This window comes from Panthera tigris, chromosome C1, assembly GCF_018350195.1.
Source record: "Panthera tigris isolate Pti1 chromosome C1, P.tigris_Pti1_mat1.1, whole genome shotgun sequence".
Classification (NCBI taxonomy): domain Eukaryota; kingdom Metazoa; phylum Chordata; class Mammalia; order Carnivora; family Felidae; genus Panthera; species Panthera tigris.
Window position 1 is genome coordinate 175,054,543 of NC_056667.1, and position 14,318 is coordinate 175,068,860.

The window sequence follows — 14,318 nt, forward strand, 5'->3', positions numbered from 1 at the left end:
TCAGTAAGTACTAAAAATTCATCACATCCTAATTTTTTAACTATATTTTACTACTGTCTATGCTCTTTGGCTTTTTATATCTATAGTGTGCAACTGCACATTTCTTCCCAACTTTGCATTCAGTGCTGTCATGCTGGTTATATGGAACAAGGTATTAACATTTTTTTTTTAATTTAGTATTTCAAATGTTAAGTTTAGAAGTTTTGAGACCTGTCAATAGAGATAAGAAAAGTACTGTTTTCCACTGGACCAAAAAAGTGATTACACAGTTAAGGAACTAAGAAGATGGTTGGTGATTTTGTAACCTAATAGAATAGACTCAGAGTTGACTTTTGGGGGCACAAAATGGTAGAAGAATGGTAATTAAAAAAAGAAATGTTTCATGTGTTAATTTTAGCCATTCTGACAGGTGTGAGGTGCTATCTCATTGTGGTTTTGATTTGCATTTCCCTGAAGATGAATGATGTTGAGCATCTTTTCATGTGTCTGTTAGCCATGTGGATGTCTTCTTTGAAAAAAAAGTGTCTATTCATGTCTTCTGCCCAGTTCTTAACTGGATTATTTATTTTTTGGGTGTTGAGTTTTATAAGTTCTTAGATTCTGGATACTAACCCTTTATCATTTGCAAGTATCGTCTCCCATTCATAGGCTGCCTTTAGTTTTGTTGATTGTTTCCTTTGATGTGTAGAGCTTTTTATCTTGATGAAGTTCCAATAGGTCATTTTTGCTTTTGTTTCCCTTACCTCCAGAGACATGTCTAGGAAGAAGCTGCTATAGCCAATGTCATAGAGGTTGCTGTCTGTGTTCAGGTGTTATACGTAAGTGATGAATCACCAAATTCTACTCCTAAAACTAATATTATACTATATGTTAACCAACTAGAATTTAAATAACAACTTGAAATAAAAAAAGGAGAAAATGAGAAATGATGTGTGACTATACTGGTGTGTTCAAAAAGTAGAACATGGTTGTTAAATTTGAAGAAGGTTAACCTGGAAATGGAGGTGATTATAGGTAATAGATTTTTAAATTGTCCATGATGACTATAGTCAAGGCCTAGGATTCCCAAGGTGCCCCAGGGTGTCAAAGTGAACTCACAGGGACATTGTAGGATATTTTCCTTTTTTGAGGAAAATGGTGATACATGACATCTGTTGGACATGGCTTGAATTAGTCACTCAAGGTATTCCATTTCAACATTAGGTCATACTATATTTTGTTTGATAATGCTATTTCTTTGCAAAGTTGTTTTTGGTGGTTGCTAGGATAAAGAACAAGTATCTTGTGAAAATCAATGAAGAACAAGAAGACACCATTCAAGTCAAGATGAAGAATCCAGCTAAAATGTCAATGAATTGCTAAAAGGCAAATGTGATCTAGAATGAGAGTATAGAACCTCTGGAAGCCATAAATACAAGGGAAGTTCACAACCACCAGCGCTCACAAGTAAGATTTGATGCAAGGCAAGAGATCTGAGCAAGCATTCCTCATGGTGCAGGCCTGGGGGAAAGACAAAGGCCTAAAGGATGAAACTCCTTGAAAAGAAAAGACAAAACTCAAGAAGAAATATATAATTTGAACAGTCCTATATATATTAAAGAAATTGAAATAATAGTTTTTTTAAACTGTCTAACAAAGAAAACTCCAGGCATAGATAACATCACTGGCAAATTCTACATAGCATTAATAGGAGAAATAATATTAATATTATACAAACTCTTCCAAAATACAGAAAGGAAGGAATACTTCCCAACTGATATTATGACGCCAGCATTACCTTGATACTAAAATCAGGAAAAAAATACATTGCAAAGAAAATATAGCTTCAGGCCAGCAGCACTCATGAACCTAGTTTTTTTTAATCTTAAAAAAATACTAGTAAATTGCATTAAAAGCATATTAAAAGGTAATACATCATAACCAAGTAGAACTTATCCCAGGGATATAAGACTGGCTTAACATTTAGAAATGTAATTCATCATAACAACAGTCTAAAGAAACACCATATGATCCCCTCAAAGAAAGAATCTGATAAAATTCAATATCCATTCAACAAACTTTCAACTTTCTCAATCTGATAAAAAAATCTACAAAAATTCCTACAGTTAATATCACATTTAATGGTAAATGACTGACTGTTTCCCCCACTAAGATTAGGAACAAGGCAAAGATGTGTGTTCCCACCACTCCTAGTCAACACCATACTAGAGGTTCTAGCCAGTGCCATAAGACAAGAAAAAAAAATGGGGCACCTGGGTGGCTCAGTCGGTTAAATGTCCGGCTCTTGGTTTTGGCTTAGGTTATGATCTCACAATTCATAAGTTCAAGCCCCAAATTGCTTTGGATTCTCTCTCTCCCTCTCTCTCTCTGTCCCTCGCTCATTCTGTGTTTCTCTCAAAAAAAAAAAAAAAAAAAAAAAGACAAGAAAAAGAAATAAAACTGTTTATTCACAGACAGACAAAATAATTTTCTATGTAAAAAATCCTGAAGTAGCTACAAAAATATTTCTAGAACCAATAAGTGAGTTTAGTAAGGTCAGAAAACACAAGATTAATTTACAAAATCGACCATATTTCCATATACTAGCAATGATCAATTGGAAAGTAAAATATCAACCAAAAACTACCATTTACAATGCCACCAAAAACCATAAAATATCTAGGCATAAATAGGCGCAAAGGTATGAATTGCTAAATAGGTACAAGCTATGTATATGGAAAAACAGAAAATACTGATGACATAAGTAAAAAAGACCTAAGTCAATGGAAATATACACTGTGATTATGGAATTGAAGACTCAATATTGGCAATACGTCAATTCTTAATCTTGTTCAGGATCTATAGATTCAAAGCAATTCTAATCAAAATCCCAGTAGAGGTTTTGGTAAAGATCAACAAGTTGGTTTTAAAATATATATGGAAAAACAAAGAAATCACAATAGCCAAGACAATGTAAAAAAATTTTTTAACATTTATTTACTATTGAGAGACAGAGCATGAGCATGGGAGGGGAAGAGAGATGGGGAGACACAGAATCTGCAGGCTCCAGGCTCTGAGCTGTCAGCACAGAGCCCAACACGGGGCTCAAACTCAGAAACCGTGACATCATGACCTGAGCCGAAGTTAGATGCTTAACTGACTGAGCCACCCAGGCAACCCCAAGATGATTTTAATAAAGAAGAATAAAATTAGAGAACTCATCTTATAGCAAGGCCACTTCAAGTCTTGCTATAGACCTACAGTAATCAAGACAGTGGGACACAAGGAGAAGGTGTAGTGTTTACTCCTGAGCAGCTCTAGGTGTTAGTTTCTGCAACTGTCTTCTGCCACTGATGACTGTTCTTCTCTCTTCCTTTGGGGTAGTAAGAGGGAGAGGATGCAGTCCGAGTGGTTTCTGAAGAAGAAAGAACAGGGTGGTACCAGAGGAAGTATATTTAGATTAATGGAATAAAATTGAGAGTCAGTAATAGATTCACATGTATATGAACAATTGATTTTTTACAAGATTTTAAAGGTAATTCAGAATACAGATAGTTTTCAACAAATGGTACTGGAACATTTGGACATCCATACCAAAAAAAAAAAAGAAGAAGCTTGATTCATACTTCATGCCCATTACAAAAAACTGACTCAAAATGAATTATAAGACAAATGTAAAATCTCAAACTATTACATTTCTAGAAAAAATAAGTTGAAAATTGGACTTAATTAAAATTAAGACCTTGAACTCTTTGAAAGACATTTTTAAGAATGAAAAAGTAAATCTTAAACCGGGAGAAAGTATTTGCAAATCACATATTTGACACAGGTCTTGTATTCAGAACATACAAAAAAAAAAAAAACACTCAAAACTCAATAATAAGACACATACAACCCAACATAAAATAAACAAAAGATTAGAATAGGCACAATACCAAAAAAGATATACAGATGACCTATAAAAATATGGAAAAATATATTGGACATCACTATCCATTAAAGAAATGCAAATTAAACCACAATGGCATACTACCACATACTTATTAGAATTGCTAATATAAACAATAAATGGCTATAAATAAGTAATAAATGGCTAAAATAAAAAATAATATCAATTGTTGACAAGGATGCTGAGCAACTGGGACTCTCATACATTGCTGGTAAGAACATAAAATGTTACAGCCACTTTGGAAAATGGTTTCTTATAAGGTTAAAGACACAATTACCATATAACCTAGCAAATACCACAACGAAATATTTACTCAAGTGAAATGAAATCTATATTCACACAAAAACCTTTTTGTGAATATTTACAGAAGCTTTATTTGTAATCACCTAAAACTGAAAATAACCCAAATCTCACTCAACTAGGAATACATAAATAAGCTATATTACATTCATACAATGAAATATGACTCATCAATAAAAAAAACACTTCACTGATACAACATCATGAGTAAATCTTAAATGTCTTTTCTAAGTGAAAGAAGGCAGACTCAAAAGACTATATGAACAACTCCATTTATGGGACATTCTTCAAAGGCAAAACTAGAAGGACAAAAAATAGACAAGTGGTTGCCACAAGCTGGTGATGGAGCGCAGGGAATTCACTAGAGTAAATGAACTTTTGTGTATCTTGATTGAAGTGGTCATATGACTACACACATTTGTTTAAATTCATAGGACAGGCCACTAAAAATTGTAAAATTATACTTTAATTTTTTAATAAAAAAAGTAATGATTGTCGATAGAGTGAGGTGGGAAATAAAATGGAAAAAGCAGGAATAGAAGCAGCTAAACTTCCCTGAATATAACTTATTTTGTGTATTTACTTTGGAACCATGTAAATTTTTACATAAATATAAAAAAAATTTTAGGGGCACCTGAGTGGCTCAGTCAGTTAAGCCTCTGACTTCGGCTCAGGTCATGATCTCATGGTTCGTGAGTTCGAGCTCCATGTCAGGCTCTGTGCTGATAGCTCGGAGCTTGGAGCCTGCTTTGGAGTCTGTGTCTCCCTCTCTCTCTCTCTGTCCCTCCCATGCTCATGCTCTGTCTCTCTCTCTCTCAGAAAAACATTAATTTTTTTTTAATAAAAAAAATTATTTTATTATTTTTTAAATATAATTTATTGTCAAATTGGCTTCCATACAAACCCAGTGCTCATCCCAACTAGTGCCCTCCTCAATGCCCATCACCCACTTTCCTCTCTCCCCCAGCCCCCATGAACCCTCAGTTTGTTCTCTGTATTAAGAGTCTCTTATGGTTTGCCTTCCTCCATGGGGGAAGGAAAGGGGAAATAAAAAAATTTTAAGTTGCATAAAGCATTATCTAAAAATCTGTCAAGAGAAACTATTTGAAATTACTTTAAAGCATAGTAATTTAACTCTACACATTTAGTGAGATATTCCCCAAAGGCATATATAACTCATATTGTTGATAATAGTGTTGGTACTTTTATTCTGAGACTATAAGAATAATGAGGTTAAGTTAAAACCCTATAGTCATGAATTAATTTGGGAACTGTATATGTTCACTTTTGGGTTTTTTGCTTCCATGATGCTTGATGCTTCAGAGATAGAGATAGAGATAGAGATAGAGAGAGCGAGAGCAAGAGAGAGAGAGAGAGAGGTAGAGATGGAGATATTAAAACTTGTCTTACCAGGTGGCATGTAGGATTGTGTCCTTAGACACAAGATGAACTTAGATGAACTAGGCCCTAAATTACAGAAGAGCTTTTAAAACTCTAATTCCTGGAAAGTTTATTAATAACTTCTCTTTGAGTATTCTACATCCAAGAAAGTTTCAATGTTAGTTTATGTTTCTTCCTTTAATCCAAGTTATAGTTAAAGTAATCCTTTTAGGGAGCTTCATAACAATCTTACAATTACAGTGCTTATTATTATCCTTACTTTGCAGATGAGGAAACTGAGGCACAGAGCTCTTGAAACTTGCTCAATGAATTAGAACTATCTAGTGAATTAGCAAATCAGAACTATCTCAGATTTGGAAGATAGGATTCCGCATTTTTAGACTAGAATTTACTTATCCTGGGGTGTTGAATATTTCCTATTTACATGAAAGAAGAAACAATGAAATGCCATAGGATTTTTGTTAATGCTGTTGCATTCTGTTTAGTTTATCAATCAGAAACAGATAAACTTTTATGATGAGGACCTTTAATCAGAATTTATAATTTTAAGATCAGAAATAACTAAGCATTAAAAGTAAAAAAGGAGAGAGAGAGAGAGAGAGATACTGTAGAGCTCAGAAACAGGGGTTATCACTCCAATAAAGGGCTATAAAATATTACCCCAGCTTCAAATATTTGGTTTCAGGAGGATTTAGTTCTCAGTGAGGACACCCTTTTCCTACCAGTTCCTTTCTGGTTCCTTTCTGGTTCTTTCCTTAATATGTAACCTTCTTCATATATCACAAGGGATATAATATTTAAGTTACTATGCTTAGGAAGTTTATGAAATATTTTATGTTTTTCAAAAAAACAAAATTTGTTAATAAAAGAATTCCTGAATTGAATAAATGAAAGAATGGTTCAGGGTCTTATTAGTCTCATGATAGAAATTTTCACGCCAAGCTAAGATGGCAAAGTAGTAGAAGAACCCTAGGCTTGCCTTGTCCCTCAAACACAGCTAAGTATCAACTCATCCTCAATACCTATGAAATCCATCTGAAGACTGACAGAACAAACTGCACAACTAGAGAGAGAGAAGAGGCAACATTGTGGAAGGTAGGAAGTGCAGAGATATAGTTTGAGGGAGAAACAGATAACGGGTGCTGTGGAGGGGAAGGAGTGCTGGTCACAGATGGGGGAGAGAGAGAGAGAGAGAGAGAGAGAGAGAGAGAGAGAGAGAGATTGAGAGAGAGAAGCCCGCAGGGGATGGCACAAGGAAAACACTTCCCCAAAGCCACTGACTAGGAAAATGAAAGGGGTTGATTTTCACGAATTTTTACAACCAGCTTAAACTCCAAAGACTGGAGTTTTAGAAGTCCGTGCTGTAGCAGGTGTGGAGGCTGGCAGAGCAGTGCTCCTGTGGAGAAGGAAGGCAAATAGCCCAAGGGGCAGATGACGTGATCTGAGGATCCCCTGGGATGCACTAGGAGAGAGGGCTCCCTCTTCTTGGAGAGCATCTGGGAGAGGTGGCATTGCCTCTCTGAGGACAAAAGAGCTGGCAGGTTCCATTTCCTTCCCCGCCCCTCAGCACAGGTGCACAGACACCTGCTGAGGATGGCTAACCTGTACACTGATCTCTGACTGTGCTTTACTCCAAATCCACCCCCTTGAGCTTTGGTGCGACTGCCTTTCTGGAACAAACCTGTTGTTCTGGAACAACAAACCTACTGCAGGGAGAGCCTCCCTCAAAGGATCAGCACAGGCCCCCACAAAACCAGGTTCCTAAAGTATGGAGTTTTAAAACTCAGCTCGCCTGCCTGAGATAGAGCCCAAAGTGCACTGCACTGCTACATGACCAGACAGCCCGGACGCAGGGTGAAGGCAGGGATCTGAGGGAAACCTGGAACACAGGAGGGAAGACTGTTCACTCTTTTGGGAGGGTTTTCGGACAGGGGCAGGTATGACCTCCCCTCTCTGGGGATGAGGGAAGGGGCTGGCATCATTTCTCTCCCCCATCCCTCAACATAAACTAACTTCAGCAAGCAGCACTGGTGGCTTAAACCACTTACATGAAGCCCCGCCCCCCTGCACTCTGCTGTTGCTTCTTTAGTAGGACAAGTGTGCCTGAGAACCAGAGAAGTGGGGCCCTCCCCTAGAGGACGAGCACAAACCCCCTCTCCACCTCCCAACCTGCACACATCACATCTACTGACAATAGAGTTCTGCAAAGCTTTAGCTCTAGTGGAGATAGTATCACGTCTCTTTTAACAAACAGACCAGAGAACACCTAGTTAAAATTTGCCACACTCTGGCCAAGGTCCAAACATTCCCCAGTGCAGAAAAGGAGAAACTCTGCAGATGACTAACCTGAGGGAAAGAACAGTCAAAACACAGCAGCAGAGTGCACACAGCACACACCAGGGACGTTTCCTGAAGTACCAGGCCCCGGACAGTACATTATCTCTTCTTAATATAGCCATTACTCTCAGTAGCAGGAAACATTACAGGTTTTCCTAACACACAGAAGAAGACAGAGACCCAGACAAAATGCCAAGACAGAGGAATTCATCCCAAAAGAAAGAACAAAAAAGGTCACAGCCAGGGAGCTCATCAAGACAGATATAAGTAATATGCCTGATCCAGAATTTATTGTTTTAATTTTATTTTAATGTTTATTCATTTTTGAGAGAGAGAGAGAGACACAGCATGAGCAGGGTAGGGGCAGAGAGAGAGAGAGAGGGAGACACAGAGAATCCAAAGCAGGCTCCAAGCTCCGAGCTATCAGCACAGAGCCCGATGCATGGCTCAAACTCACAGACCATGAGATAATGACCTGAGCCGAAGTTGGTCGCTTAACTGACTGAGCCACTCAGCTGCCCCAACTGATCCAGAATTTAAAGCAACAATCATAAGGCAGCTGAGCTTGAGAAAGGCATAGAAGATACCAGGGAGTCCCTTACCACAAAGATAAAAGACCTAAAACCTCATCATGCCAAAATGAAAAATGCAGTAACTGAGATTTGAAACTGACTGAATGTAATTACCAAAAGGATGGAAGAAACATAGGAACCAATAAGTGAAACAAAGATAAAATTATGGAAAATAATGAAGCTAAAAAGAAGAAGGAAAGAAAAAGATCACAAATATGGAGTTGCTAAGGAACTCAGCAACTCCGTAAAGCATAATAATATTTATATCATCGAAGTCCCAGAAGAAGAGAGAAAAAAAGTGGACAGGTTTATTTGAGAAAATTATAGCTGAAAATTTCCTTAATCTGGGGAAGGAAACAGACATCCAAATCCAGGAGGCACAGAGGACCCCATCGAAATCAACAAAAACAGGCCAACAGATGCAGAAAAAGCATTAGAGAAAGTACAGCATCCATTCTTGATAAAAGCTCTCAAGAAAATAAGGATAGGGGAACATACCTCAATATCATAAAAGACATATACTAAAGACCCACAATTAATATCATTCTCAGTGGGGGAAGAACTGAGAGCTTTTCCTCTACAGTCAGGAACAAAACAGGATGTCCATTCTCACCACCACTGTTATTTAACTTAGTACTGGAAGAACTAGCCTCAGCAATCAGACAACAAAATGAAATAAAAGGCATACAAATTAGCAAGGAAGAGTCAAACTTTCACTATTTCCAGATGACACGATACTCTATATAAAAAACCTGAAGGACTCCACCAAAAAATTGCTGGAACTGATACACAAATTCAGTAAAGTCACAGGATACAAAACCAATATACAGAAATCTGTTGCATTTCTATACACCAATAATGAAGCAGTAGAAACAGAAATAAAAAAATCAATCCCATTTACAACTGCACCCCAAACCATAAGATACCTAGGAATAAACCTAACCTAAGAAGTGAAAGTTCTGTACCTTGTAAACTATAGAACACTTCGGAAAGAAACTGAAGAAGACACAAAGAAATGGAAAAACATTCCATGCTTATGGATTGGAAGAACAAATAGTGTTAAAATGTCTATACTACTCAAAGCAATCTACACATTTAATGCAATCTGTATCAAAATACTACCAGTGTTTTTCACAGAGCTAGAACAAACAATCCTAAAATTTGTATGGAACCACAAAAGACCCCAGACAGCCAAAGCAATCTGGAAAAAGAAAAGCAAAGGTGGAAACATCATGATTCCAGACTTTAAGCTATGTTACAAAGCTGTATTCATCAAGACTATGTTACTGGCGCAAAAACCGACACATAGATCAATGGACAGAATAGAAAACCCAGAAATGGACCCACAACTACATGGTCAACTAATCTTTGACAAAGCAGGAAAGAATATCCAATGGAAAAAATACAGTCTCTTCAACAACTGATGCTGGGAAACTAAACAGCTACATGCTGAAACTGGACCACTTTCTTACACCATACACACAAATAAATTCAAAATGGGTGAAAGACCTATATATGAGACAGGAAACCATCAAAATCCTAGCGGAGAATACAGTCAGCAATCTCTTTGACCTCAGCCATAGCAACTTCTTATTAGACATGTCACTGGAGGCAAGGGAATTAAAAGCAAAGATGAACTATTGGGACTACATCAAAATAAAAAGCTTCTGTACTGCAAGGGAAACCATCAACAAAACAAAAAGGCAACCTACTGAATGGGAGAAAATATTTGGAAATGACATATCATATAAAAGGTTACTATCCAAAATATATAAAGAACTTTTACAACTCAACACCCAAAAAACAAATAATCCAGTTAAAAATGGGTAGAAGACATGAACAGACATTCTCCAAAGAAGACATTCAGACGGCCAACAGACACATGAAAAGGTACTCAACATCACTCATCATCAGTGAAATACAAATCAAAACTACAATGAGATATCACCTCATATCTGTCAGAATGGCTAAAATCAAAAACACAAGAAACAAGAGGTGTTGGCAAGGATGCAGAGAAAGAGGAAGCCTCTTGTACTGTTGGTGGGAATGTAAACTGGTCCAGCCACTGTGGAAAACAGTGTGGAGGTTCCTCAAAAAATAAAAAAAAAACCACAACTACCTACAATCCAGCAATTGCACTACTAGGTATTTACCCAAGGGATACAAAAATACGGATTCAAAGGGGTACATGCACCCCGATGTTTATAGCGGCATTAACGACAACAGCTAAACTATGCAAAGAGCCCAAGTATCCATTGACTGATGAATGGATAAAGAAGACGTGGTATGTGTGCATATATATATAATGTGTGCGTGCATATATATATATATGTGTGTGTATATATATATATATATATATATATATATATAATATTAGCTATCAAAAAGAATGAAATCTTGCCATTTGTAACAAAGTGGATGGAGCTAGAGCTAGAGTGTATTATGCTAAGCCAAACAAGTCAGTCAGAGAAAGACAAATAGCATATGATCTCACTCATGTGGAATTTAAGAAATGAAACAGGTGAATATGGGGGGGGGGGCGGTCAGAGAAAGAGAAAGGCAACCATAAAACAGACTCTTAACTATAGAGAACAAACTAAGGGTTGCTGGACACGACAGTGGGTGGGGGGTTGGATTAAATGGGTGACAGATATAAAGGAGGGCACTAGTTGTGATGAGCACTGAGTGTTACATGTAAGTGATGAACCACTAAATTCTACTCCTGAAACTAATATTACCTTATATGTTTACTAAGTGAAATTTAAATAAAAACTTGAAATTACATAAAAAAGAAAGTAAACAAAAAGCAAACAAACAGAAAATGCCGAGATAAAAATTTCTTTAGTTGAACTAAACATTTTAATTAAACCATGTGCCTTATAGAAAAAAAGCCCAGTTACCGGCTTATATTCATGGAGAACCCCACCTAGTTATATTTTATCTTCATCTACATGACTCTAAGTAAAATTACAATTAGTTCAAATATTAGTACCAGTGGTATGATCAAATTTCAGTTATTTGAACAACACAGTCTCCCAAGTTCTAACTGCCTGACTTCATACTCTTTCTCCTCCTCCCTCTTTCCCTGTCCCCTATATATATTCTTCTGCAAAAGCCATCCTCTGCCCCTTCTCTTTTTATTATTACTTATTTTGGGGAAAGCGCAAGTGGGAGAGGGGCAGAGAGAGGGGGACAGAGGATCTGAAGCGGGCTCCGCATTGACAGGCTGACAGCAGTGAGCCTAACGTGGGGCTTGAACTCACAAACCGCAAGATCATGACCCGAGCCAAAGGCGAACACTCAACTTCGCCACCCAGGTGCCCCTACCCCTTCTTTCAAGAGGCCTAAACCACCAGGCTGGACTGCAGTGGCAGCCATACCTATGATGACAGCAGCATCAGCAGTAAGGCTTTAGTCATCCGGAATTTAATCTCAGCCTTGTGTACTCCACTTCCACTATAAACCGTTGGGAGCTATGGACACATATCCATGTGTTGTTTTGTTTTGTTTTCCTAGGGCAAGCCAATAACCACAGCATAGCAGCGCTTTTAATACTAAAACAACAGAACCTACAAGCTAACTTGTAAATTGAACTACCTTGAACTAACTTGTTTGCTTGTTTACATTATGATAATACAAATAGAATTTTCCTGGTAGTTGCTTCACAAAGAAAGAAAAAAACACCAAGGTAGAGTTACATTGTTACCATAAATAAATTTTTAGTACAGCTTTGTAAAACCTTATTATAGCTAATAGAACTAGGATAAAAATACCCAGCTATGAAGAGCTCTGCATTATAAAGAAGGCATTCTCTACAAATGTGCTTCACTAATACATCATTTAGATTTTATTTGTTCCTGTTGATTCACTCAGATGGACACATTTCTGCATGTTTTAGAAGCACCTAAATGCAAATTTGGTAACAATAAATGCCTAATCACTTTGAGACTCTTTAGATATTAAGCATTTCATAACTTTATTTCATTGACTACCATTCACTGTAGTCTAGCTCACAGAGATGGTTATGTTTAACTTTGCTTCTTCATTAATGTGGAACAGAACTTTTTAAGCACATCCTTAGTCTTTCTTAAAAATTTTTTAGGGGCGCCTGGGTGGCGCAGTTGGTTAAGCGTCCGACTTCAGCCAGGTCACGATATCGCGGTCTGTGAGTTCGAGCCCCGCATCAGGCTCTGGGCTGATGGCTCAGAGCCTGGAGCCTGTTTCCGATTCTGTGTCTCCCTCTCTCTCTGCCCCTCCCCCGTTCATGCTCTGTCTCTCTCTGTCCCAAAAATAAATAAAAAACGTTGAAAAAAAAATTAAAAAAAAAAAATTTTTAATGTTTATTTATTTCTGAGAGAGAGAGAGAGAGAGAGCACGAGCAGGGGAGGGGCAGAGAGAGAGGAAGACACAGAATCCGAAGCAGACCCCAGGCTCTGAGCTGTCAGCACAGAGCCAACATGTGGATTGAACTCATGAGCTTTGAGATCATGAGCTGAGCTGAAGTCAGATGCTCAACTGACTGGGCCACCCAGGTGCCCCAAGCATATCCTTAGTCTTTGAGAACATGTGAATATGTGACAGAAGTCATGGAAAAAGCTAAGATAATTTTAACCAACCTTTTTCTTAACTGTCAGACAAGTAAAGATGCATGGGCAGTATAAGAAGCATTTTTCACTGGTGTCATTCACAAGCCACACTGACCCCTACCTAGATTGTAAGATAGTATCACTAATAATGAAGTGTTCAGATCCAGTTAATACAAGAGCAGGGCCGAGACCAGAGTGAGGTGTATGAGATACCTAGAGTGGAAAATCTAAAGAGGTGCTCATTGCAGCACCCTGAGAGTGTGTGCATCCTTAAAATCTGCACCTATGTGTCTCAATTGTCTTACTCCAGTCCCTGCCCTACACAAGATCCCCAAAGTGATGTTGGCTGTAGGAACCAAGGGTGCCCGATCTCCACATTCCATAGCTGAAACTAAACTGCAGAACCAATCTTATCTCTGGTAGAAAGGGTTTACTCATCTTCAGCACAGTACTTGGGAGACTCAGCCATTTCCCTTAAGTGACGGAGATCAGCCTGGTATGCTTTTCAACTAAGCTAAGACACTGCCTCTTCCCCCACCCCCCACAGTGCCTGTATGATAAGACCCAGGAGTCCCCCTTCCAGATACCAGAGCCCTGCTTATAAACACTAGTCCAAGATCTCAGGCCTTGTCACCTTCTGACAGAATTCCTGATGCAACACACCTACTTAGATTACAGTATTACCTCTTCCTTGATTTTACGTCCTTGTTACTTGACTCTAGAGCCTGGTCCAAATCCCACTCCATGCAATTTCCAGTTCTGTCTGCTGCTGAGACCACCCTCTAGGTGGCTGATGTAGGCTTCTTATAAGTCTGTGGCTCGATGTGTCACCTTTCAGTTGGCTTCCAGTAACCCTACCCCAGCAGAGTGAACAGAACTATCTATTTATTGTGACAACCAAAAATGCCTCCAGCCTTAGCCCTGTTGAGAATCACTGGAAGTAGAAGATAGGACCTATCTTCAATAAGGAACAGGCCAAGCATTTTGGAACCTGGTTCTTTCCAATCCATTGGTTCATAAATCTTGCTTGCATCAAATTCCTTTTTGGGAACTTCTCTTTTTATTATTTTTTAGTTTTTGGGAGAGGGTGCATGTGAGGAGTGGAGAGAGGCAAAGGGAGAGAGAGAATCTTTTTTAAAAATTTTTTAACAGTTTTATTCATTTTTTAGAGACAGAGAGACAGAGCACGAGCAG

At 38.0% G+C, this 14,318-nt stretch overlaps 1 pseudogene; it reads left to right on the forward strand.

Annotated features, from left to right (window-relative positions):
* Nucleotides 1-3,209: 3,209 nt before the first annotated feature.
* Nucleotides 3,210-3,392, forward strand: LOC122241587 (annotated as a pseudogene).
* The last annotated feature ends 10,926 nt before the right edge of the window (nucleotides 3,393-14,318 follow it).